Below are 27810 nucleotides of genomic sequence, written 5' to 3'. Positions count from 1 at the left end.
GAACGTGGACAATGATGCGGTTGGCCAAAAAGGGCGTATGCGTTTTTTCCTGAATATATTCAGGAAAAAACGCATACGCCCTTTTTGGCCAACCAAGCAACCTGGGAGAGCAAATCAGCACTACAAAGAAATCTCTCGCCCCCCCCCGGGGCAAAAGGGCCAGGCGAAAATAGTCTAAAAACCAGAAAGGCAGGAGAGCCCACGGAGTCAAGGGAGCCTTGTTAAGCTGATGGGCGGGATGTCAATGGCCAACAGCCAAACTTCACAAGTGTATCCTCTTTCCCAAACCATGTAAAACAGAGAACCACAGAGCATAGGGCACTTCCACACATGGGCGTTGACCTTGGGAAAATGAAAAAATCAACCAGACACAGGGACCCCAAAGTTGAGGGCTGCTGTCTTGACAAGAACCTCCACTCCGGTACACGTTTCATATCCCAGGAAAGAGCCAAGTGGACAAAGACGAGTGGACAAGTGGACAAAGACAAGTGGACAAGTGGACAAGTGGTGCTACGTAGGTCCAATGGAGTGTCACTCAGCCATGAAATCCACGTCATGAGGCTGGTAGCAGCATCCTGAGTGGATTTAGGTACGATCATCCTCAGTGAAATAAGTCCCACAAAAAAAGAAACTTATGATATCACTTATCGAGGGAATGTAAAAATCGCTCCCCATGCACTGAATCCCCAAACAGAACAGAGTCACGCTTTTAGAAAACACACTTATGCCTGCTTCAGGGGAAAGGTGAGGTGGGGTGACGCATAAAACTCGAGTTTGAAATGAGCACAGATACCCTTCCGAAAACCGAATATGGAATGGACACGACCTACTCCTTGCTCACTCAACTGGACTCACCAGACCCTGTTCATCGCACAAGTATCTATCCGACTAGTAAGCATCTTAAAAGCTAAGTCTTGATATCTCTGTGTAAGTGCATCAAGTGTGTGTAAAGCGGCCTAAAACCAGCAGGGAAAATCAGCTCAGACCCATTCTGAGGATACATTTCCAACATAAAGAAGAAACAAGCAGGGCAAAACAGAGAGAAATTCTTCCAAAATGCGTTCAGGGACTGGCATGCAACCAGGATTGACCACATCTACAGCCCCAGCGGCAGAAGACATAAGGCTGGACACTCTTGGGGCTGAGACGATTGGTGAGGTTGGGAAAGTAAATGCAGACCCTTGAAAGGAATCCTGCGTGCTCCCCATTCCATGGGTCCCAACTCTCCAGGTTCAACGCAATCTTCCGACAGCGAAAGCACTCATTGGAAACCCAGCGGATGCTACACCGTGGGATCGGGAAAGCTTTCTGAAACTCACCTCAGTTTTCATCTCCTGGTGCTCGTGTTCTCCATTCAGGCCCCCTTACTAACAATCTCCCCACTTGGAGACTCGGCGCCTTTCCATACCTCTTTCGTACCGTCTGCAATTTGTCCGCAGGATGAACTGCAAGAGGGGGAACCAATGAGAGACTCGCTGGAGGTGTTTGGTCGGGCACATGTCACTCTCATTTCCCATCACGAAGAAGAGTTCACCAGCGGTTCAGCCTGCAACCGCGGATCGACAATAGGGCGTGAAGCCATCCAGCCGTGTTGCGTCCCACTCACAAAAAAGCGACTTGGGAAATGGAGCTCAGGGGCCCTGCACTTCCCAAACCTGCAGAGTTCTAAACGATAACTATCGCCCCAAAATATATTGAGGTCAGGCTACGAAGAGGCGCTGAACGCAAGGCAGAACTGCAGGAAACGGATGTCAACGGGTACATCGGAATGGCCCCGATAGCACATGAAAAGCGCCAGAACGTGGACAATGATGCGGTTGGCCAAAAAGGGCGTATGCGTTTTTTCCTGAATATATTCAGGAAAAAACGCATACGCCCTTTTTGGCCAACCAAGCAACCTGGGAGAGCAAATCAGCACTACAAAGAAATCTCTCGCCCCCCCCCGGGGCAAAAGGGCCAGGCGAAAAAAGTCTAAAAACCAAAAAGGCAGGACAGCCCACGGAGTCAAGGGAGCCTTGTTAAGCTGATGGGCGGGATGTCAATGGCCAACAGCCAATCTTCACAAGTGTATCCTCTTTCCCAAACCATGTAAAACACAGAACCACAGAGCATAGGGCACTTCCACACATGGGCGTTGACCTTGGGAAAATGAAAAAATCAACCAGACACAGGGACCCCAAAGTTGAGGGCTGCTGTCTTGACAAGAACCTCCACTCCGGTACACGTTTCATATCCCAGGAAAGAGCCAAGTGGACAAAGACGAGTGGACAAGTGGACAAAGACAAGTGGACAAGTGGACAAGTGGTGCTACGTAGGTCCAATGGAGTGTCACTCAGCCATGAAATCCACGTCATGAGGCTGGTAGCAGCATCCTGAGTGGATTTAGGTACGATCATCCTCAGTGAAATAAGTCCCACAAAAAAAGAAACTTATGATATCACTTATCGAGGGAATGTAAAAATCGCTCCCCATGCACTGAATCCCCAAACAGAACAGAGTCACGCTTTTAGAAAACACACTTATGCCTGCTTCAGGGGAAAGGTGAGGTGGGGTGACGCATAAAACTCGAGTTTGAAATGAGCACAGATACCCTTCCGAAAACCGAATATGGAATGGACACGACCTACTCCTTGCTCAATCAACTGGACTCACCAGACCCTGTTCATCGCACAAGTATCTATCCGACTAGTAAGCATCTTAAAAGCTAAGTCTTGATATCTCTGTGTAAGTGCATCAAGGGTGTGTAAAGCGGCCTAAAACCAGCAGGGAAAATCAGCTCAGACCCATTCTGAGGATACATTTCCAACACAAAGAAGAAACAAGCAGGGCAAAACAGAGAGAAATTCTTCCAAAATGCGTTCAGGGACTGGCATGCAACCAGGATTGACCACATCTACAGCCCCAGCGGCAGAAGACATAAGGCTGGACACTCTTGGGGCTGAGACGATTGGTGAGGTTGGGAAAGCAAATGCAGACCCTTGAAAGGAATCCTGCGTGCTCCCCATTCCATGGGTCCCAACTCTCCAGGTTCAACGCAATCTTCCGACAGCGAAAGCACTCATTGGAAACCCAGCGGATGCTACACCGTGGGATCGGGAAAGCTTTCTGAAACTCACCTCAGTTTTCATCTCCTGGTGCTCGTGTTCTCCATTCAGGCCCCCTTACTAACAATCTCCCCACTTGGAGACTCGGCGCCTTTCCATGCCTCTTTCGTACCGTCTGCAATTTGTCCGCAGGATGAACTGCAAGAGGGGGAACCAATGAGAGACTCGCTGGAGGTGTTTGGTCGGGCACATGTCACTCTCATTTCCCATCACGAAGAAGAATTCACCAGCGGTTCAGCCTGCCACCCCGGATCGACAATAGGGCGTGAAGCCATCCAGCCGTGTTGCGTCCCACTCACAAAAAAGCGACTTGGGAAATGGAGCTCAGGGGCACTGCACTTCCCAAACCTGCAGAGTTCTAAACGATAACTATCGCCCCCAAATATATTGAGGTCAGGCTACGAAGAGGCGCTGAATGCAAGGCAGAACTGCAGGAAACGGAAGTCAACGGGTACATCGGAATGGCCCCGATAGCACATGAAAAGCGCCAGAACGTGGACAATGATGCGGTTGGCCAAAAAGGGCGTATGCGTTTTTTCCTGAATATATTCAGGAAAAAACGCATACGCCCTTTTTGGCCAACCAAGCAACCTGGGAGAGCAAATCAGCACTACAAAGAAATCTCTCACCCCCCCACCCCGGGGCAAAAGGGCCAGGCGAAAAAAGTCTAAAAACCAGAAAGGCAGGACAGCCCACGGAGTCAAGGGAGCCTTGTTAAGCTGATGGGCGGGATGTCAATGGCCAACAGCCAATCTTCACAAGTGTATCCTCTTTCCCAAACCATGTAAAACACAGAACCACAGAGCATAGGGCACTTCCACACATGGGCGTTGACCTTGGGAAAATGAAAAAATCAACCAGACACAGGGACCCCAAAGTTGAGGGCTGCTGTCTTGACAAGAACCTCCACTCCGGTACACGTTTCATATCCCAGGAAAGAGCCAAGTGGACAAGTGTTCAAAGACAAGTGGACAAGTGGACAAGTGGTGCTACGTAGGTCCAATGGAGTGTCACTCAGCCATGAAATCCACGTCATGAGGCTGGTAGCAGCATCCTGAGTGGATTTAGGTACGATCATCCTCAGTGAAATAAGTCCCACAAAAAAAGAAACTTATGATATCACTTATCGAGGGAATGTAAAAATCGCTCCCCATGCACTGAATCCCCAAACAGAACAGAGTCACGCTTTTAGAAAACACACTTATGCCTGCTTCAGGGGAAAGGTGAGGTGGGGTGACGCATAAAACTCGAGTTTGAAATGAGCACAGATACCCTTCCGAAAACCGAATATGGAATGGACACGACCTACTCCTTGCTCAATCAACTGGACTCACCAGACCCTGTTCATCGCACAAGTATCTATCCGACTAGTAAGCATCTTAAAAGCTAAGTCTTGATATCTCTGTGTAAGTGCATCAAGTGTGTGTAAAGCGGCCTAAAACCAGCAGGGAAAATCAGCTCAGACCCATTCTGAGGATACATTTCCAACATAAAGAAGAAACAAGCAGGGCAAAACAGAGAGAAATTCTTCCAAAATGCGTTCAGGGACTGGCATGCAACCAGGATTGACCACATCTACAGCCCCAGCGGCAGAAGACATAAGGCTGGACACTCTTGGGGCTGAGACGATTGGTGAGGTTGGGAAAGCAAATGCAGACCCTTGAAAGGAATCCTGCGTGCTCCCCATTCCATGGGTCCCAACTCTCCAGGTTCAACGCAATCTTCTGACATCGAAAGCACTCATTGGAAACCCAGCGGATGCTACACCGTGGGATCGGGAAAGCTTTCTGAAACTCACCTCAGTTTTCATCTCCTGGTGCTCGTGTTCTCCATTCAGGCCCCCTTACTAACAATCTCCCCACTTGGAGACTCGGCGCCTTTCCATGCCTCTTTCGTACCGTCTGCAATTTGTCCGCAGGATGAACTGCAAGAGGGGGAACCAATGAGAGACTCGCTGGAGGTGTTTGGTCGGGCACATGTCACTCTCATTTCCCATCACGAAGAAGAATTCACCAGAGGTTCAGCCTGCCACCCCGGATCGACAATAGGGCGTGAAGCCATCCAGCCGTGTTGCGTCCCACTCACAAAGAAGCGACTTGGGAAATGGAGCTCAGGGGCACTGCACTTCCCAAACCTGCAGAGTTCTAAACGATAACTATCGCCCCAAAATATATTGAGGTCAGGCTACGAAGAGGCGCTGAACGCAAGGCAGAACTGCAGGAAACGGATGTCAACGGGTACATCGGAATGGCCCCGATAGCACATGAAAAGCGCCAGAACGTGGACAATGATGCGGTTGGCCAAAAAGGGCGTATGCGTTTTTTCCTGAATATATTCAGGAAAAAACGCATACGCCCTTTTTGGCCAACCAAGCAACCTGGGAGAGCAAATCAGCACTACAAAGAAATCTCTCGCCCCCCCCGGGGCAAAAGGGCCAGGCGAAAAAAGTCTAAAAACCAGAAAGGCAGGACAGGCCACGGAGTCAAGGGAGCCTTGTTAAGCTGATGGGCGGGATGTCAATGGCCAACAGCCAATCTTCACAAGTGTATCCTCTTTCCCAAACCATGTAAAACACAGAACCACAGAGCATAGGGCACTTCCACACATGGGCGTTGACCTTGGGAAAATGAAAAAATCAACCAGACACAGGGACCCCAAAGTTGAGGGCTGCTGTCTTGACAAGAACCTCCACTCCGGTACACGTTTCATATCCCAGGAAAGAGCCAAGTGGACAAGTGGACAAAGACAAGTGGACAAGTGGACAAGTGGTGCTACGTAGGTCCAATGGAGTGTCACTCAGCCATGAAATCCACGTCATGAGGCTGGTAGCAGCATCCTGAGTGGATTTAGGTACGATCATCCTCAGTGAAATAAGTCCCACAAAAAAAGAAACTTATGATATCACTTATCGAGGGAATGTAAAAATCGCTCCCCATGCACTGAATCCCCAAACAGAACAGAGTCACGCTTTTAGAAAACACACTTATGCCTGCTTCAGGGGAAAGGTGAGGTGGGGTGACGCATAAAACTCGAGTTTGAAATGAGCACAGATACCCTTCCGAAAACCGAATATGGAATGGACACGACCTACTCCTTGCTCAATCAACTGGACTCACCAGACCCTGTTCATCGCACAAGTATCTATCCGACTAGTAAGCATCTTAAAAGCTAAGTCTTGATATCTCTGTGTAAGTGCATCAAGTGTGTGTAAAGCGGCCTAAAACCAGCAGGGAAAATCAGCTCAGACCCATTCTGAGGATACATTTCCAACATAAAGAAGAAACAAGCAGGGCAAAACAGAGAGAAATTCTTCCAAAATGCGTTCAGGGACTGGCATGCAACCAGGATTGACCACATCTACAGCCCCAGCGGCAGAAGACATAAGGCTGGACACTCTTGGGGCTGAGACGATTGGTGAGGTTGGGAAAGCAAATGCAGACCCTTGAAAGGAATCCTGCGTGCTCCCCATTCCATGGGTCCCAACTCTCCAGGTTCAACGCAATCTTCCGACAGCGAAAGCACTCATTGGAAACCCAGCGGTTGCTACACCGTGGGATCGGGAAAGCTTTGTGAAACTCACCTCAGTTTTCATCTCCTGGTGCTCGTGTTCTCCATTCAGGCCCCCTTACTAACAATCTCCCCACTTGGAGACTCGGCGCCTTTCCATGCCTCTTTCGTACCGTCTGCAATTTGTCCGCAGGATGAACTGCAAGAGGGGGAACCAATGAGAGACTCGCTGGAGGTGTTTGGTCGGGCACATGTCACTCTCATTTCCCATCACGAAGAAGAATTCACCAGCGGTTCAGCCTGCCACCCCGGATCGACAATAGGGCGTGAAGCCATCCAGCCGTGTTGCGTCCCACTCACAAAAAAGCGACTTGGGAAATGGAGCTCAGGGGCACTGCACTTCCCAAACCTGCAGAGTTCTAAACGATAACTATCGCCCCAAAATATATTGAGGTCAGGCTACGAAGAGGCGCTGAACGCAAGGCAGAACTGCAGGAAACGGATGTCAACGGGTACATCGGAATGGCCCCGATAGCACATGAAAAGCGCCAGAACGTGGACAATGATGCGGTTGGCCAAAAAGGGCGTATGCGTTTTTTCCTGAATATATTCAGGAAAAAACGCATACGCCCTTTTTGGCCAACCAAGCAACCTGGGAGAGCAAATCAGCACTACAAAGAAATCTCTCGCCCGCCCCCCCGGGGCAAAAGGGCCAGGCGAAAAAAGTCTAAAAACCAGAAAGGCAGGACAGCCCACGGAGTCAAGGGAGCCTTGTTAAGCTGATGGGCGGGATGTCAATGGCCAACAGCCAATCTTCACAAGTGTATCCTCTTTCCCAAACCATGTAAAACACAGAACCACAGAGCATAGGGCACTTCCACACATGGGCGTTGACCTTGGGAACATGAAAAAATCAACCAGACACAGGGACCCCAAAGTTGAGGGCTGCTGTCTTGACAAGAACCTCCACTCCGGTACACGTTTCATATCCCAGGAAAGAGCCAAGTGGACAAAGACGAGTGGACAAGTGGACAAAGACAAGTGGACAAGTGGACAAGTGGTGCTACGTAGGTCCAATGGAGTGTCACTCAGCCATGAAATCCACGTCATGAGGCTGGTAGCAGCATCCTGAGTGGATTTAGGTACGATCATCCTCAGTGAAATAAGTCCCACAAAAATAGAAACTTATGATATCACTTATCGAGGGAATGTAAAAATCGCTCCCCATGAACGGAATCCCCAAACAGAACAGAGTCACGCTTTTAGAAAACACACTTATGCCTGCTTCAGGGGAAAGGTGAGGTGGGGTGACGCATAAAACTCGAGTTTGAAATGAGCACAGATACCCTTCCGAAAACCGAATATGGAATGGACACGACCTACTCCTTGCTCAATCAACTGGACTCACCAGACCCTGTTCATCGCACAAGTATCTATCCGACTAGTAAGCATCTTAAAAGCTAAGTCTTGATATCTCTGTGTAAGTGCATCAAGTGTGTGTAAAGCGGCCTAAAACCAGCAGGGAAAATCAGCTCAGACCCATTCTGAGGATACATTTCCAACATAAAGAAGAAACAAGCAGGGCAAAACAGAGAGAAATTCTTCCAAAATGCGTTCAGGGACTGGCATGCAACCAGGATTGACCACATCTACAGCCCCAGCGGCAGCAGACATAAGGCTGGACACTCTTGGGGCTGAGACGATTGGTGAGGTTGGGAAAGCAAATGCAGACCCTTGAAAGGAATCCTGCGTGCTCCCCATTCCATGGGTCCCAACTCTCCAGGTTCAACGCAATCTTCCGACAGCGAAAGCACTCATTGGAAACCCAGCGGTTGCTACACCGTGGGATCGGGAAAGCTTTGTGAAACTCACCTCAGTTTTCATCTCCTGGTGCTCGTGTTCTCCATTCAGGCCCCCTTACTAACAATCTCCCCACTTGGAGACTCGGCGCCTTTCCATGCCTCTTTCGTACCGTCTGCAATTTGTCCGCAGGATGAACTGCAAGAGGGGGAACCAATGAGAGACTCGCTGGAGGTGTTTGGTCGGGCACATGTCACTCTCATTTGCCATCACGAAGAAGAATTCACCACAGGTTCAGCCTGCCACCCCGGATCGACAATAGGGCGTGAAGCCATCCAGCCGTGTTGCGTCCCACTCACAAAAAAGCGACTTGGGAAATGGAGCTCAGGGGCACTGCACTTCCCAAACCTGCAGAGTTCTAAACGATAACTATCGCCCCAAAATATATTGAGGTCAGGCTACGAAGAGGCGCTGAACGCAAGGCAGAACTGCAGGAAACGGATGTCAACGGGTACATCGGAATGGCCCCGATAGCACATGAAAAGCGCCAGAACGTGGACAATGATGCGGTTGGCCAAAAAGGGCGTATGCGTTTTTTCCTGAATATATTCAGGAAAAAACGCATACGCCCTTTTTGGCCAACCAAGCAACCTGGGAGAGCAAATCAGCACTACAAAGAAATCTCTCGCCCCCCCCCCCGGGGCAAAAGGGCCAGGCGAAAAAAGTCTAAAAACCAGAAAGGCAGGACAGCCCACGGAGTCAAGGGAGCCTTGTTAAGCTGATGGGCGGGATGTCAATGGCCAACAGCCAATCTTCACAAGTGTATCCTCTTTCCCAAACCATGTAAAACACAGAACCACAGAGCATAGGGCACTTCCACACATGGGCGTTGACCTTGGGAAAATGAAAAAATCAACCAGACACAGGGACCCCAAAGTTGAGGGCTGCTGTCTTGACAAGAACCTCCACTCCGGTACACGTTTCATATCCCAGGAAAGAGCCAAGTGGACAAAGACGAGTGGACAAGTGGACAAAGACAAGTGGACAAGTGGACAAGTGGTGCTACGTAGGTCCAATGGAGTGTCACTCAGCCATGAAATCCACGTCATGAGGCTGGTAGCAGCATCCTGAGTGGATTTAGGTACGATCATCCTCAGTGAAATAAGTCCCACAAAAAAAGAAACTTATGATATCACTTATCGAGGGAATGTAAAAATCGCTCCCCATGCACTGAATCCCCAAACAGAACAGAGTCACGCTTTTAGAAAACACACTTATGCCTGCTTCAGGGGAAAGGTGAGGTGGGGTGACGCATAAAACTCGAGTTTGAAATGAGCACAGATACCCTTCCGAAAACCGAATATGGAATGGACACGACCTACTCCTTGCTCAATCAACTGGACTCACCAGACCCTGTTCATCGCACAAGTATCTATCCGACTAGTAAGCATCTTAAAAGCTAAGTCTTGATATCTCTGTGTAAGTGCATCAAGTGTGTGTAAAGCGGCCTAAAACCAGCAGGGAAAATCAGCTCAGACCCATTCTGAGGATACATTTCCAACATAAAGAAGAAACAAGCAGGGCAAAACAGAGAGAAATTCTTCCAAAATGCGTTCAGGGACTGGCATGCAACCAGGATTGACCACATCTACAGCCCCAGCGGCAGAAGACATAAGGCTGGACACTCTTGGGGCTGAGACGATTGGTGAGGTTGGGAAAGCAAATGCAGACCCTTGAAAGGAATCCTGCGTGCTCCCCATTCCATGGGTCCCAACTCTCCAGGTTCAACGCAATCTTCCGACAGCGAAAGCACTCATTGGAAACCCAGCGGTTGCTACACCGTGGGATCGGGAAAGCTTTCTGAAACTCACCTCAGTTTTCATCTCCTGGTGCTCGTGTTCTCCATTCAGGCCCCCTTACTAACAATCTCCCCACTTGGAGACTCGGCGCCTTTCCATGCCTCTTTCGTACCGTCTGCAATTTGTCCGCAGGATGAACTGCAAGAGGGGGAACCAATGAGAGACTCGCTGGAGGTGTTTGGTCGGGCACATGTCACTCTCATTTCCCATCACGAAGAAGAATTCACCAGCGGTTCAGCCTGCCACCCCGGATCGACAATAGGGCGTGAAGCCATCCAGCCGTGTTGCGTCCCACTCACAAAAAAGCGACTTGGGAAATGGAGCTCAGGGGCACTGCACTTCCCAAACCTGCAGAGTTCTAAACGATAACTATCGCCCCAAAATATATTGAGGTCAGGCTACGAAGAGGCGCTGAACGCAAGGCAGAACTGCAGGAAACGGATGTCAACGGGTACATCGGAATGGCCCCGATAGCACATGAAAAGCGCCAGAACGTGGACAATGATGCGGTTGGCCAAAAAGGGCGTATGCGTTTTTTCCTGAATATATTCAGGAAAAAACGCATACGCCCTTTTTGGCCAACCAAGCAACCTGGGAGAGCAAATCAGCACTACAAAGAAATCTCTCGCCCCCCCCCCCCCCCGGGGCAAAAGGACCAGGCGAAAAAAGTCTAAAAACCAGAAAGGCAGGACAGCCCACGGAGTCAAGGGAGCCTTGTTAAGCTGATGGGCGGGATGTCAATGGCCAACAGCCAATCTTCACAAGTGTATCCTCTTTCCCAAACCATGTAAAACACAGAACCACAGAGCATAGGGCACTTCCACACATGGGCGTTGACCTTGGGAAAATGAAAAAATCAACCAGACACAGGGACCCCAAAGTTGAGGGCTGCTGTCTTGACAAGAACCTCCACTCCGGTACACGTTTCATATCCCAGGAAAGAGCCAAGTGGACAAAGACGAGTGGACAAGTGGACAAAGACAAGTGGACAAGTGGACAAGTGGTGCTACGTAGGTCCAATGGAGTGTCACTCAGCCATGAAATCCACGTCATGAGGCTGGTAGCAGCATCCTGAGTGGATTTAGGTACGATCATCCTCAGTGAAATAAGTCCCACAAAAAAAGAAACTTATGATATCACTTATCGAGGGAATGTAAAAATCGCTCCCCATGCACTGAATCCCCAAACAGAACAGAGTCACGCTTTTAGAAAACACACTTATGCCTGCTTCAGGGGAAAGGTGAGGTGGGGTGACGCATAAAACTCGAGTTTGAAATGAGCACAGATACCCTTCCGAAAACCGAATATGGAATGGACACGACCTACTCCTTGCTCAATCAACTGGACTCACCAGACCCTGTTCATCGCACAAGTATCTATCCGACTAGTAAGCATCTTAAAAGCTAAGTCTTGATATCTCTGTGTAAGTGCATCAAGTGTGTGTAAAGCGGCCTAAAACCAGCAGGGAAAATCAGCTCAGACCCATTCTGAGGATACATTTCCAACATAAAGAAGAAACAAGCAGGGCAAAACAGAGAGAAATTCTTCCAAAATGCGTTCAGGGACTGGCATGCAACCAGGATTGACCACATCTACAGCCCCAGCGGCAGAAGACATAAGGCTGGACACTCTTGGGGCTGAGACGATTGGTGAGGTTGGGAAAGCAAATGCAGACCCTTGAAAGGAATCCTGCGTGCTCCCCATTCCATGGGTCCCAACTCTCCAGGTTCAACGCAATCTTCCGACAGCGAAAGCACTCATTGGAAACCCAGCGGATGCTACACCGTGGGATCGGGAAAGCTTTCTGAAACTCACCTCAGTTTTCATCTCCTGGTGCTCGTGTTCTCCATTCAGGCCCCCTTACTAACAATCTCCCCACTTGGAGACTCGGCGCCTTTCCATGCCTCTTTCGTACCGTCTGCAATTTGTCCGCAGGATGAACTGCAAGAGGGGGAACCAATGAGAGACTCGCTGGAGGTGTTTGGTCGGGCACATGTCACTCTCATTTCCCATCACGAAGAAGAATTCACCAGCGGTTCAGCCTGCCACCCCGGATCGACAATAGGGCGTGAAGCCATCCAGCCGTGTTGCGTCCCACTCACAAAAAAGCGACTTGGGAAATGGAGCTCAGGGGCACTGCACTTCCCAAACCTGCAGAGTTCTAAACGATAACTATCGCCCCAAAATATATTGAGGTCAGGCTACGAAGAGGCGCTGAACGCAAGGCAGAACTGCAGGAAACGGATGTCAACGGGTACATCGGAATGGCCCCGATAGCACATGAAAAGCGCCAGAACGTGGACAATGATGCGGTTGGCCAAAAAGGGCGTATGCGTTTTTTCCTGAATATATTCAGGAAAAAACGCATACGCCCTTTTTGGCCAACCAAGCAACCTGGGAGAGCAAATCAGCACTACAAAGAAATCTCTCGCCCCCCCCCCCCCCCCGGGGCAAAAGGGCCAGGCGAAAAAAGTCTAAAAACCAGAAAGGCAGGACAGCCCACGGAGTCAAGGGAGCCTTGTTAAGCTGATGGGCGGGATGTCAATGGCCAACAGCCAATCTTCACAAGTGTATCCTTTCCCAAACCATGTAAAACACAGAACCACAGAGCATAGGGCACTTCCACACATGGGCGTTGACCTTGGGAAAATGAAAAAATCAACCAGACACAGGGACCCCAAAGTTGAGGGCTGCTGTCTTGACAAGAACCTCCACTCCGGTACACGTTTCATATCCCAGGAAAGAGCCAAGTGGACAAAGACGAGTGGACAAGTGGACAAAGACAAGTGGACAAGTGGACAAGTGGTGCTACGTAGGTCCAATGGAGTGTCACTCAGCCATGAAATCCACGTCATGAGGCTGGTAGCAGCATCCTGAGTGGATTTAGGTACGATCATCCTCAGTGAAATAAGTCCCACAAAAAAAGAAACTTATGATATCACTTATCGAGGGAATGTAAAAATCGCTCCCCATGCACTGAATCCCCAAACAGAACAGAGTCACGCTTTTAGAAAACACACTTATGCCTGCTTCAGGGGAAAGGTGAGGTGGGGTGACGCATAAAACTCGAGTTTGAAATGAGCACAGATACCCTTCCGAAAACCGAATATGGAATGGACACGACCTACTCCTTGCTCAATCAACTGGACTCACCAGACCCTGTTCATCGCACAAGTATCTATCCGACTAGTAAGCATCTTAAAAGCTAAGTCTTGATATCTCTGTGTAAGTGCATCAAGTGTGTGTAAAGCGGCCTAAAACCAGCAGGGAAAATCAGCTCAGACCCATTCTGAGGATACATTTCCAACATAAAGAAGAAACAAGCAGGGCAAAACAGAGAGAAATTCTTCCAAAATGCGTTCAGGGACTGGCATGCAACCAGGATTGACCACATCTACAGCCCCAGCGGCAGAAGACATAAGGCTGGACACTCTTGGGGCTGAGACGATTGGTGAGGTTGGGAAAGCAAATGCAGACCCTTGAAAGGAATCCTGCGTGCTCCCCATTCCATGGGTCCCAACTCTCCAGGTTCAACGCAATCTTCCGACAGCGAAAGCACTCATTGGAAACCCAGCGGTTGCTACACCGTGGGATCGGGAAAGCTTTCTGAAACTCACCTCAGTTTTCATCTCCTGGTGCTCGTGTTCTCCATTCAGGCCCCCTTACTAACAATCTCCCCACTTGGAGACTCGGCGCCTTTCCATGCCTCTTTCGTACCGTCTGCAATTTGTCCGCAGGATGAACTGCAAGAGGGGGAACCAATGAGAGACTCGCTGGAGGTGTTTGGTCGGGCACATGTCACTCTCATTTCCCATCACGAAGAAGAATTCACCAGCGGTTCAGCCTGCCACCCCGGATCGACAATAGGGCGTGAAGCCATCCAGCCGTGTTGCGTCCCACTCACAAAAAAGCGACTTGGGAAATGGAGCTCAGGGGCACTGCACTTCCCAAACCTGCAGAGTTCTAAACGATAACTATCGCCCCAAAATATATTGAGGTCAGGCTACGAAGAGGCGCTGAACGCAAGGCAGAACTGCAGGAAACGGATGTCAACGGGTACATCGGAATGGCCCCGATAGCACATGAAAAGCGCCAGAACGTGGACAATGATGCGGTTGGCCAAAAAGGGCGTATGCGTTTTTTCCTGAATATATTCAGGAAAAAACGCATACGCCCTTTTTGGCCAACCAAGCAACCTGGGAGAGCAAATCAGCACTACAAAGAAATCTCTCGCCCCCCCCCCCCGGGGCAAAAGGGCCAGGCGAAAAAAGTCTAAAAACCAGAAAGGCAGGACAGCCCACGGAGTCAAGGGAGCCTTGTTAAGCTGATGGGCGGGATGTCAATGGCCAACAGCCAATCTTCACAAGTGTATCCTCTTTCCCAAACCATGTAAAACACAGAACCACAGAGCATAGGGCACTTCCACACATGGGCGTTGACCTTGGGAAAATGAAAAAATCAACCAGACACAGGGACCCCAAAGTTGAGGGCTGCTGTCTTGACAAGAACCTCCACTCCGGTACACGTTTCATATCCCAGGAAAGAGCCAAGTGGACAAAGACGAGTGGACACGTGGACAAAGACAAGTGGACAAGTGGACAAGTGGTGCTACGTAGGTCCAATGGAGTGTCACTCAGCCATGAAATCCACGTCATGAGGCTGGTAGCAGCATCCTGAGTGGATTTAGGTACGATCATCCTCAGTGAAATAAGTCCCACAAAAAAAGAAACTTATGATATCACTTATCGAGGGAATGTAAAAATCGCTCCCCATGCACTGAATCCCCAAACAGAACAGAGTCACGCTTTTAGAAAACACACTTATGCCTGCTTCAGGGGAAAGGTGAGGTGGGGTGACGCATAAAACTCGAGTTTGAAATGAGCACAGATACCCTTCCGAAAACCGAATATGGAATGGACACGACCTACTCCTTGCTCAATCAACTGGACTCACCAGACCCTGTTCATCGCACAAGTATCTATCCGACTAGTAAGCATCTTAAAAGCTAAGTCTTGATATCTCTGTGTAAGTGCATCAAGTGTGTGTAAAGCGGCCTAAAACCAGCAGGGAAAATCAGCTCAGACCCATTCTGAGGATACATTTCCAACATAAAGAAGAAACAAGCAGGGCAAAACAGAGAGAAATTCTTCCAAAATGCGTTCAGGGACTGGCATGCAACCAGGATTGACCACATCTACAGCCCCAGCGGCAGCAGACATAAGGCTGGACACTCTTGGGGCTGAGACGATTGGTGAGGTTGGGAAAGCAAATGCAGACCCTTGAAAGGAATCCTGCGTGCTCCCCATTCCATGGGTCCCAACTCTCCAGGTTCAACGCAATCTTCCGACAGCGAAAGCACTCATTGGAAACCCAGCGGTTGCTACACCGTGGGATCGGGAAAGCTTTCTGAAACTCACCTCAGTTTTCCTCTCCTGGTGCTCGTGTTCTCCATTCAGGCCCCCTTACTAACAATCTCCCCACTTGGAGACTCGGCGCCTTTCCATGCCTCTTTCGTACCGTCTGCAATTTGTCCGCAGGATGAACTGCAAGAGGGGGAACCAATGAGAGACTCGCTGGAGGTGTTTGGTCGGGCACATGTCACTCTCATTTGCCATCACGAAGAAGAATTCACCACAGGTTCAGCCTGCCACCCCGGATCGACAATAGGGCGTGAAGCCATCCAGCCGTGTTGCGTCCCACTCACAAAAAAGCGACTTGGGAAATGGAGCTCAGGGGCACTGCACTTCCCAAACCTGCAGAGTTCTAAACGATAACTATCGCCCCAAAATATATTGAGGTCAGGCTACGAAGAGGCGCTGAACGCAAGGCAGAACTGCAGGAAACGGATGTCAACGGGTACATCGGAATGGCCCCGATAGCACATGAAAAGCGCCAGAATGTGGACAATGATGCGGTTGGCCAAAAAGGGCGTATGCGTTTTTTCCTGAATATATTCAGGAAAAAACGCATACGCCCTTTTTGGCCAACCAAGCAACCTGGGAGAGCAAATCAGCACTACAAAGAAATCTCTCGCCCCCCCCCCCCCGGGGCAAAAGGGCCAGGCGAAAAAAGTCTAAAAACCAGAAAGGCAGGACAGCCCACGGAGTCAAGGGAGCCTTGTTAAGCTGATGGGCGGGATGTCAATGGCCAACAGCCAATCTTCACAAGTGTATCCTCTTTCCCAAACCATGTAAAACACAGAACCACAGAGCATAGGGCACTTCCACACATGGGCGTTGACCTTGGGAAAATGAAAAAATCAACCAGACACAGGGACCCCAAAGTTGAGGGCTGCTGTCTTGACAAGAACCTCCACTCCGGTACACGTTTCATATCCCAGGAAAGAGCCAAGTGGACAAAGACGAGTGGACAAGTGGACAAAGACAAGTGGACAAGTGGACAAGTGGTGCTACGTAGGTCCAATGGAGTGTCACTCAGCCATGAAATCCACGTCATGAGGCTGGTAGCAGCATCCTGAGTGGATTTAGGTACGATCATCCTCAGTGAAATAAGTCCCACAAAAAAAGAAACTTATGATATCACTTATCGAGGGAATGTAAAAATCGCTCCCCATGCACTGAATCCCCAAACAGAACAGAGTCACGCTTTTAGAAAACACACTTATGCCTGCTTCAGGGGAAAGGTGAGGTGGGGTGACGCATAAAACTCGAGTTTGAAATGAGCACAGATACCCTTCCGAAAACCGAATATGGAATGGACACGACCTACTCCTTGCTCAATCAACTGGACTCACCAGACCCTGTTCATCGCACAAGTATCTATCCGACTAGTAAGCATCTTAAAAGCTAAGTCTTGATATCTCTGTGTAAGTGCATCAAGTGTGTGTAAAGCGGCCTAAAACCAGCAGGGAAAATCAGCTCAGACCCATTCTGAGGATACATTTCCAACATAAAGAAGAAACAAGCAGGGCAAAACAGAGAGAAATTCTTCCAAAATGCGTTCAGGGACTGGCATGCAACCAGGATTGACCACATCTACAGCCCCAGCGGCAGAAGACATAAGGCTGGACACTCTTGGGGCTGAGACGATTGGTGAGGTTGGGAAAGCAAATGCAGACCCTTGAAAGGAATCCTGCGTGCTCCCCATTCCATGGGTCCCAACTCTCCAGGTTCAACGCAATCTTCCGACAGCGAAAGCACTCATTGGAAACCCAGCGGTTGCTACACCGTGGGATCGGGAAAGCTTTCTGAAACTCACCTCAGTTTTCATCTCCTGGTGCTCGTGTTCTCCATTCAGGCCCCCTTACTAACAATCTCCCCACTTGGAGACTCGGCGCCTTTCCATGCCTCTTTCGTACCGTCTGCAATTTGTCCGCAGGATGAACTGCAAGAGGGGGAACCAATGAGAGACTCGCTGGAGGTGTTTGGTCGGGCACATGTCACTCTCATTTCCCATCACGAAGAAGAATCCACCAGCGGTTCAGCCTGCCACCCCGGATCGACAATAGGGCGTGAAGCCATCCAGCCGTGTTGCGTCCCACTCACAAAAAAGCGACTTGGGAAATGGAGCTCAGGGGCACTGCACTTCCCAAACCTGCAGAGTTCTAAACGATAACTTTCGCCCCAAAATATATTGAGCGCAGGCTACGAAGAGGCGCTGAACGCAAGGCAGAACTGCAGGAAACGGATGTCAACGGGTACATCGGAATGGCCCCGATAGCACATGAAAAGCGCCAGAACGTGGACAATGATGCGGTTGGCCAAAAAGGGCGTATGCGTTTTTTCCTGAATATATTCAGGAAAAAACGCATACGCCCTTTTTGGCCAACCAAGCAACCTGGGAGAGCAAATCAGCACTACAAAGAAATCTCTCGCCCCCCCCCCCCCCGGGGCAAAAGGGCCAGGCGAAAAAAGTCTAAAAACCAGAAAGGCAGGACAGCCCACGGAGTCAAGGGAGCCTTGTTAAGCTGATGGGCGGGATGTCAATGGCCAACAGCCAATCTTCACAAGTGTATCCTCTTTCCCAAACCATGTAAAACACAGAACCACAGAGCATAGGGCACTTCCACACATGGGCGTTGACCTTGGGAAAATGAAAAAATCAACCAGACACAGGGACCCCAAAGTTGAGGGCTGCTGTCTTGACAAGAACCTCCACTCCGATACACGTTTCATATCCCAGGAAAGAGCCAAGTGGACAAAGACGAGTGGACACGTGGACAAAGACAAGTGGACAAGTGGACAAGTGGTGCTACGTAGGTCCAATGGAGTGTCACTCAGCCATGAAATCCACGTCATGAGGCTGGTAGCAGCATCCTGAGTGGATTTAGGTACGATCATCCTCAGTGAAATAAGTCCCACAAAAAAAGAAACTTATGATATCACTTATCGAGGGAATGTAAAAATCGCTCCCCATGCACTGAATCCCCAAACAGAACAGAGTCACGCTTTTAGAAAACACACTTATGCCTGCTTCAGGGGAAAGGTGAGGTGGGGTGACGCATAAAACTCGAGTTTGAAATGAGCACAGATACCCTTCCGAAAACCGAATATGGAATGGACACGACCTACTCCTTGCTCAATCAACTGGACTCACCAGACCCTGTTCATCGCACAAGTATCTATCCGACTAGTAAGCATCTTAAAAGCTAAGTCTTGATATCTCTGTGTAAGTGCATCAAGTGTGTGTAAAGCGGCCTAAAACCAGCAGGGAAAATCAGCTCAGACCCATTCTGAGGATACATTTCCAACATAAAGAAGAAACAAGCAGGGCAAAACAGAGAGAAATTCTTCCAAAATGCGTTCAGGGACTGGCATGCAACCAGGATTGACCACATCTACAGCCCCAGCGGCAGAAGACATAAGGCTGGACACTCTTGGGGCTGAGACGATTGGTGAGGTTGGGAAAGCAAATGCAGACCCTTGAAAGGAATCCTGCGTGCTCCCCATTCCATGGGTCCCAACTCTCCAGGTTCAACGCAATCTTCCGACAGCGAAAGCACTCATTGGAAACCCAGCGGTTGCTACACCGTGGGATCGGGAAAGCTTTCTGAAACTCACCTCAGTTTTCATCTCCTGGTGCTCGTGTTCTCCATTCAGGCCCCCTTACTAACAATCTCCCCACTTGGAGACTCGGCGCCTTTCCATGCCTCTTTCGTACCGTCTGCAATTTGTCCGCAGGATGAACTGCAAGAGGGGGAACCAATGAGAGACTCGCTGGAGGTGTTTGGTCGGGCACATGTCACTCTCATTTCCCATCACGAAGAAGAATTCACCAGCGGTTCAGCCTGCCACCCCGGATCGACAATAGGGCGTGAAGCCATCCAGCCGTGTTGCGTCCCACTCACAAAAAAGCGACTTGGGAAATGGAGCTCAGGGGCACTGCACTTCCCAAACCTGCAGAGTTCTAAACGATAACTATCGCCCCAAAATATATTGAGGTCAGGCTACGAAGAGGCGCTGAACGCAAGGCAGAACTGCAGGAAACGGATGTCAACGGGTACATCGGAATGGCCCCGATAGCACATGAAAAGCGCCAGAACGTGGACAATGATGCGGTTGGCCAAAAAGGGCGTATGCGTTTTTTCCTGAATATATTCAGGAAAAAACGCATACGCCCTTTTTGGCCAACCAAGCAACCTGGGAGAGCAAATCAGCACTACAAAGAAATCTCTCGCCCCCCCCCCCCCCGGGGCAAAAGGGCCAGGCGAAAAAAGTCTAAAAACCAGAAAGGCAGGACAGCCCACGGAGTCAAGGGAGCCTTGTTAAGCTGATGGGCGGGATGTCAATGGCCAACAGCCAATCTTCACAAGTGTATCCTCTTTCCCAAACCATGTAAAACACAGAACCACAGAGCATAGGGCACTTCCACACATGGGCGTTGACCTTGGGAAAATGAAAAAATCAACCAGACACAGGGACCCCAAAGTTGAGGGCTGCTGTCTTGACAAGAACCTCCACTCCGGTACACGTTTCATATCCCAGGAAAGAGCCAAGTGGACAAAGACGAGTGGACACGTGGACAAAGACAAGTGGACAAGTGGACAAGTGGTGCTACGTAGGTCCAATGGAGTGTCACTCAGCCATGAAATCCACGTCATGAGGCTGGTAGCAGCATCCTGAGTGGATTTAGGTACGATCATCCTCAGTGAAATAAGTCCCACAAAAAAAGAAACTTATGATATCACTTATCGAGGGAATGTAAAAATCGCTCCCCATGCACTGAATCCCCAAACAGAACAGAGTCACGCTTTTAGAAAACACACTTATGCCTGCTTCAGGGGAAAGGTGAGGTGGGGTGACGCATAAAACTCGAGTTTGAAATGAGCACAGATACCCTTCCGAAAACCGAATATGGAATGGACACGACCTACTCCTTGCTCACTCAACTGGACTCACCAGACCCTGTTCATCGCACAAGTATCTATCCGACTAGTAAGCATCTTAAAAGCTAAGTCTTGATATCTCTGTGTAAGTGCATCAAGTGTGTGTAAAGCGGCCTAAAACCAGCAGGGAAAATCAGCTCAGACCCATTCTGAGGATACATTTCCAACATAAAGAAGAAACAAGCAGGGCAAAACAGAGAGAAATTCTTCCAAAATGCGTTCAGGGACTGGCATGCAACCAGGATTGACCACATCTACAGCCCCAGCGGCAGCAGACATAAGGCTGGACACTCTTGGGGCTGAGACGATTGGTGAGGTTGGGAAAGCAAATGCAGACCCTTGAAAGGAATCCTGCGTGCTCCCCATTCCATGGGTCCCAACTCTCCAGGTTCAACGCAATCTTCCGACAGCGAAAGCACTCATTGGAAACCCAGCGGTTGCTACACCGTGGGATCGGGAAAGCTTTCTGAAACTCACCTCAGTTTTCATCTCCTGGTGCTCGTGTTCTCCATTCAGGCCCCCTTACTAACAATCTCCCCACTTGGAGACTCGGCGCCTTTCCATGCCTCTTTCGTACCGTCTGCAATTTGTCCGCAGGATGAACTGCAAGAGGGGGAACCAATGAGAGACTCGCTGGAGGTGTTTGGTCGGGCACATGTCACTCTCATTTGCCATCACGAAGAAGAATTCACCAGCGGTTCAGCCTCCCACCCCGGATCGACAATAGGGCGTGAAGCCATCCAGCCGTGTTGCGTCCCACTCACAAAAAAGCGACTTGGGAAATGGAGCTCAGGGGCACTGCACTTCCCAAACCTGCAGAGTTCTAAACGATAACTATCGCCCCAAAATATATTGAGGTCAGGCTACGAAGAGGCGCTGAACGCAAGGCAGAACTGCAGGAAACGGATGTCAACGGGTACATCGGAATGGCCCCGATAGCACATGAAAAGCGCCAGAACGTGGACAATGATGCGGTTGGCCAAAAAGGGCGTATGCGTTTTTTCCTGAATATATTCAGGAAAAAACGCATACGCCCTTTTTGGCCAACCAAGCAACCTGGGAGAGCAAATCAGCACTACAAAGAAATCTCTCGCCCCCCCCCCCCCCCCCGGGGCAAAAGGGCCAGGCGAAAAAAGTCTAAAAACCAGAAAGGCAGGACAGCCCACGGAGTCAAGGGAGCCTTGTTAAGCTGATGGGCGGGATGTCAATGGCCAACAGCCAATCTTCACAAGTGTATCCTCTTTCCCAAACCATGTAAAACACAGAACCACAGAGCATAGGGCACTTCCACACATGGGCGTTGACCTTGGGAAAATGAAAAAATCAACCAGACACAGGGACCCCAAAGTTGAGGGCTGCTGTCTTGACAAGAACCTCCACTCCGGTACACGTTTCATATCCCAGGAAAGAGCCAAGTGGACAAAGACGAGTGGACAAGTGGACAAAGACAAGTGGACAAGTGGACAAGTGGTGCTACGTAGGTCCAATGGAGTGTCACTCAGCCATGAAATCCACGTCATGAGGCTGGTAGCAGCATCCTGAGTGGATTTAGGTATGATCATCCTCAGTGAAATAAGTCCCACAAAAAAAGAAACTTATGATATCACTTATCGAGGGAATGTAAAAATCGCTCCCCATGCACTGAATCCCCAAACAGAACAGAGTCACGCTTTTAGAAAACACACTTATGCCTGCTTCAGGGGAAAGGTGAGGTGGGGTGACGCATAAAACTCGAGTTTGAAATGAGCACAGATACCCTTCCGAAAACCGAATATGGAATGGACACGACCTACTCCTTGCTCAATCAACTGGACTCACCAGACCCTGTTCATCGCACAAGTATCTATCCGACTAGTAAGCATCTTAAAAGCTAAGTCTTGATATCTCTGTGTAAGTGCATCAAGTGTGTGTAAAGCGGCCTAAAACCAGCAGGGAAAATCAGCTCAGACCCATTCTGAGGATACATTTCCAACATAAAGAAGAAACAAGCAGGGCAAAACAGAGAGAAATTCTTCCAAAATGCGTTCAGGGACTGGCATGCAACCAGGATTGACCACATCTACAGCCCCAGCGGCAGAAGACATAAGGCTGGACACTCTTGGGGCTGAGACGATTGGTGAGGTTGGGAAAGCAAATGCAGACCCTTGAAAGGAATCCTGCGTGCTCCCCATTCCATGGGTCCCAACTCTCCAGGTTCAACGCAATCTTCCGACAGCGAAAGCACTCATTGGAAACCCAACGGATGCTACACCGTGGGATCGGGAAAGCTTTCTGAAACTCACCTCAGTTTTCATCTCCTGGTGCTCGTGTTCTCCATTCAGGCCCCCTTACTAACAATCTCCCCACTTGGAGACTCGGCGCCTTTCCATGCCTCTTTCGTACCGTCTGCAATTTGTCCGCAGGATGAACTGCAAGAGGGGGAACCAATGAGAGACTCGCTGGAGGTGTTTGGTCGGGCACATGTCACTCTCATTTCCCATCACGAAGAAGAATTCACCAGCGGTTCAGCCTGCCACCCCGGATCGACAATAGGGCGTGAAGCCATCCAGCCGTGTTGCGTCCCACTCACAAAAAAGCGACTTGGGAAATGGAGCTCAGGGGCACTGCACTTCCCAAACCTGCAGAGTTCTAAACGATAACTATCGCCCCAAAATATTTTGAGGTCAGGCTACGAAGAGGCGCTGAACGCAAGGCAGAACTGCAGGAAACGGATGTCAACGGGTACATCGGAATGGCCCCGATAGCACATGAAAAGCGCCAGAACGTGGACAATGATGCGGTTGGCCAAAAAGGGCGTATGCGTTTTTTCCTGAATATATTCAGGAAAAAACGCATACGCCCTTTTTGGCCAACCAAGCAACCTGGGAGAGCAAATCAGCACTACAAAGAAATCTCTCGCCCCCCCCCCCCCCGGGGCAAAAGGGCCAGGCGAAAAAAGTCTAAAAACCAGAAAGGCAGGACAGCCCACGGAGTCAAGGGAGCCTTGTTAAGCTGATGGGCGGGATGTCAATGGCCAACAGCCAATCTTCACAAGTGTATCCTCTTTCCCAAACCATGTAAAACACAGAACCACAGAGCATAGGGCACTTCCACACATGGGCGTTGACCTTGGGAAAATGAAAAAATCAACCAGACACAGGGACCCCAAAGTTGAGGGCTGCTGTCTTGACAAGAACCTCCACTCCGGTACACGTTTCATATCCCAGGAAAGAGCCAAGTGGACAAAGACCAGTGGACAAGTGGACAAAGACAAGTGGACAAGTGGACAAGTGGTGCTACGTAGGTCCAATGGAGTGTCACTCAGCCATGAAATCCACGTCATGAGGCTGGTAGCAGCATCCTGAGTGGATTTAGGTACGATCATCCTCAGTGAAATAAGTCCCACAAAAAAAGAAACTTATGATATCACTTATCGAGGGAATGTAAAAATCGCTCCCCATGCACTGAATCCCCAAACAGAACAGAGTCACGCTTTTAGAAAACACACTTATGCCTGCTTCAGGGGAAAGGTGAGGTGGGGTGACGCATAAAACTCGAGTTTGAAATGAGCACAGATACCCTTCCGAAAACCGAATATGGAATGGACACGACCTACTCCTTGCTCAATCAACTGGACTCACCAGACCCTGTTCATCGCACAAGTATCTATCCGACTAGTAAGCATCTTAAAAGCTAAGTCTTGATATCTCTGTGTAAGTGCATCAAGTGTGTGTAAAGCGGCCTAAAACCAGCAGGGAAAATCAGCTCAGACCCATTCTGAGGATACATTTCCAACATAAAGAAGAAACAAGCAGGGCAAAACAGAGAGAAATTCTTCCAAAATGCGTTCAGGGACTGGCATGCAACCAGGATTGACCACATCTACAGCCCCAGCGGCAGAAGACATAAGGCTGGACACTCTTGGGGCTGAGACGATTGGTGAGGTTGGGAAAGCAAATGCAGACCCTTGAAAGGAATCCTGCGTGCTCCCCATTCCATGGGTCCCAACTCTCCAGGTTCAACGCAATCTTCCGACAGCGAAAGCACTCATTGGAAACCCAGCGGTTGCTACACCGTGGGATCGGGAAAGCTTTCTGAAACTCACCTCAGTTTTCATCTCCTGGTGCTCGTGTTCTCCATTCAGGCCCCCTTACTAACAATCTCCCCACTTGGAGACTCGGCGCCTTTCCATGCCTCTTTCGTACCGTCTGCAATTTGTCCGCAGGATGAACTGCAAGAGGGGGAACCAATGAGAGACTCGCTGGAGGTGTTTGGTCGGGCACATGTCACTCTCATTTCCCATCACGAAGAAGAATTCACCAGCGGTTCAGCCTGCCACCCCGGATCGACAATAGGGCGTGAAGCCATCCAGCCGTGTTGCGTCCCACTCACAAAAAAGCGACTTGGGAAATGGAGCTCAGGGGCACTGCACTTCCCAAACCTGCAGAGTTCTAAACGATAACTTTCGCCCCAAAATATATTGAGCGCAGGCTACGAAGAGGCGCTGAACGCAAGGCAGAACTGCAGGAAACGGATGTCAACGGGTACATCGGAATGGCCCCGATAGCACATGAAAAGCGCCAGAACGTGGACAATGATGCGGTTGGCCAAAAAGGGCGTATGCGTTTTTTCCTGAATATATTCAGGAAAAAACGCATACGCCCTTTTTGGCCAACCAAGCAACCTGGGAGAGCAAATCAGCACTACAAAGAAATCTCTCGCCCCCCCCCCCACGGGGCAAAAGGGCCAGGCGAAAAAAGTCTAAAAACCAGAAAGGCAGGACAGCCCACGGAGTCAAGGGAGCCTTGTTAAGCTGATGGGCGGGATGTCAATGGCCAACAGCCAATCTTCACAAGTGTATCCTCTTTCCCAAACCATGTAAAACACAGAACCACAGAGCATAGGGCACTTCCACACATGGGCGTTGACCTTGGGAAAATGAAAAAATCAACCAGACACAGGGACCCCAAAGTTGAGGGCTGCTGTCTTGACAAGAACCTCCACTCCGGTACACGTTTCATATCCCAGGAAAGAGCCAAGTGGACAAAGACGAGTGGACACGTGGACAAAGACAAGTGGACAAGTGGACAAGTGGTGCTACGTAGGTCCAATGGAGTGTCACTCAGCCATGAAATCCACGTCATGAGGCTGGTAGCAGCATCCTGAGTGGATTTAGGTACGATCATCCTCAGTGAAATAAGTCCCACAAAAAAAGAAACTTATGATATCACTTATCGAGGGAATGTAAAATTCGCTCCCCATGCACTGAATCCCCAAACAGAACAGAGTCACGCTTTTAGAAAACACACTTATGCCTGCTTCAGGGGAAAGGTGAGGTGGGGTGACGCATAAAACTCGAGTTTGAAATGAGCACAGATACCCTTCCGAAAACCGAATATGGAATGGACACGACCTACTCCTTGCTCAATCAACTGGACTCACCAGACCCTGTTCATCGCACAAGTATCTATCCGACTAGTAAGCATCTTAAAAGCTAAGTCTTGATATCTCTGTGTAAGTGCATCAAGTGTGTGTAAAGCGGCCTAAAACCAGCAGGGAAAATCAGCTCAGACCCATTCTGAGGATACATTTCCAACATAAAGAAGAAACAAGCAGGGCAAAACAGAGAGAAATTCTTCCAAAATGCGTTCAGGGACTGGCATGCAACCAGGATTGACCACATCTACAGCCCCAGCGGCAGCAGACATAAGGCTGGACACTCTTGGGGCTGAGACGATTGGTGAGGTTGGGAAAGCAAATGCAGACCCTTGAAAGGAATCCTGCGTGCTCCCCATTCCATGGGTCCCAACTCTCCAGGTTCAACGCAATCTTCCGACAGCGAAAGCACTCATTGGAAACCCAGCGGTTGCTACACCGTGGGATCGGGAAAGCTTTCTGAAACTCACCTCAGTTTTCATCTCCTGGTGCTCGTGTTCTCCATTCAGGCCCCCTTACTAACAATCTCCCCACTTGGAGACTCGGCGCCTTTCCATGCCTCTTTCGTACCGTCTGCAATTTGTCCGCAGGATGAACTGCAAGAGGGGGAACCAATGAGAGACTCGCTGGAGGTGTTTGGTCGGGCACATGTCACTCTCATTTCCCATCACGAAGAAGAATTCACCAGCGGTTCAGCCTGCCACCCCGGATCGACAATAGGGCGTGAAGCCATCCAGCCGTGTTGCGTCCCACTCACAAAAAAGCGACTTGGGAAATGGAGCTCAGGGGCACTGCACTTCCCAAACCTGCAGAGTTCTAAACGATAACTTTCGCCCCAAAATATATTGAGCGCAGGCTACGAAGAGGCGCTGAACGCAAGGCAGAACTGCAGGAAACGGATGTCAACGGGTACATCGGAATGGCCCCGATAGCACATGAAAAGCGCCAGAACGTGGACAATGATGCGGTTGGCCAAAAAGGGCGTATGCGTTTTTTCCTGAATATATTCAGGAAAAAACGCATACGCCCTTTTTGGCCAACCAAGCAACCTGGGAGAGCAAATCAGCACTACAAAGAAATCTCTCGCCCCCCCCCACCCCGGGGCAAAAGGGCCAGGCGAAAAAAGTCTAAAAACCAGAAAGGCAGGACAGCCCACGGAGTCAAGGGAGCCTTGTTAAGCTGATGGGCGGGATGTCAATGGCCAACAGCCAATCTTCACAAGTGTATCCTCTTTCCCAAACCATGGAAAACACAGAACCACAGAGCATAGGGCACTTCCACACATGGGCGTTGACCTTGGGAAAATGAAAAAATCAACCAGACACAGGGACCCCAAAGTTGAGGGCTGCTGTCTTGACAAGAACCTCCACTCCGGTACACGTTTCATATCCCAGGAAAGAGCCAAGTGGACAAAGACGAGTGGACAAGTGGACAAAGACAAGTGGACAAGTGGACAAGTGGTGCTACGTAGGTCCAATGGAGTGTCACTCAGCCATGAAATCCACGTCATGAGGCTGGTAGCAGCATCCTGAGTGGATTTAGGTATGATCATCCTCAGTGAAATAAGTCCCACAAAAAAAGAAACTTATGATATCACTTATCGAGGGAATGTAAAAATCGCTCCCCATGCACTGAATCCCCAAACAGAACAGAGTCACGCTTTTAGAAAACACACTTATGCCTGCTTCAGGGGAAAGGTGAGGTGGGGTGACGCATAAAACTCGAGTTTGAAATGAGCACAGATACCCTTCCGAAAACCGAATATGGAATGGACACGACC

This window comes from Kogia breviceps, unplaced genomic scaffold, assembly GCF_026419965.1.
Source record: "Kogia breviceps isolate mKogBre1 unplaced genomic scaffold, mKogBre1 haplotype 1 scaffold_50, whole genome shotgun sequence".
In the NCBI taxonomy this organism is placed as follows: Eukaryota; Metazoa; Chordata; class Mammalia; order Artiodactyla; family Physeteridae; genus Kogia; species Kogia breviceps.
Note: the sequence above shows the minus strand (reverse complement) of the source record.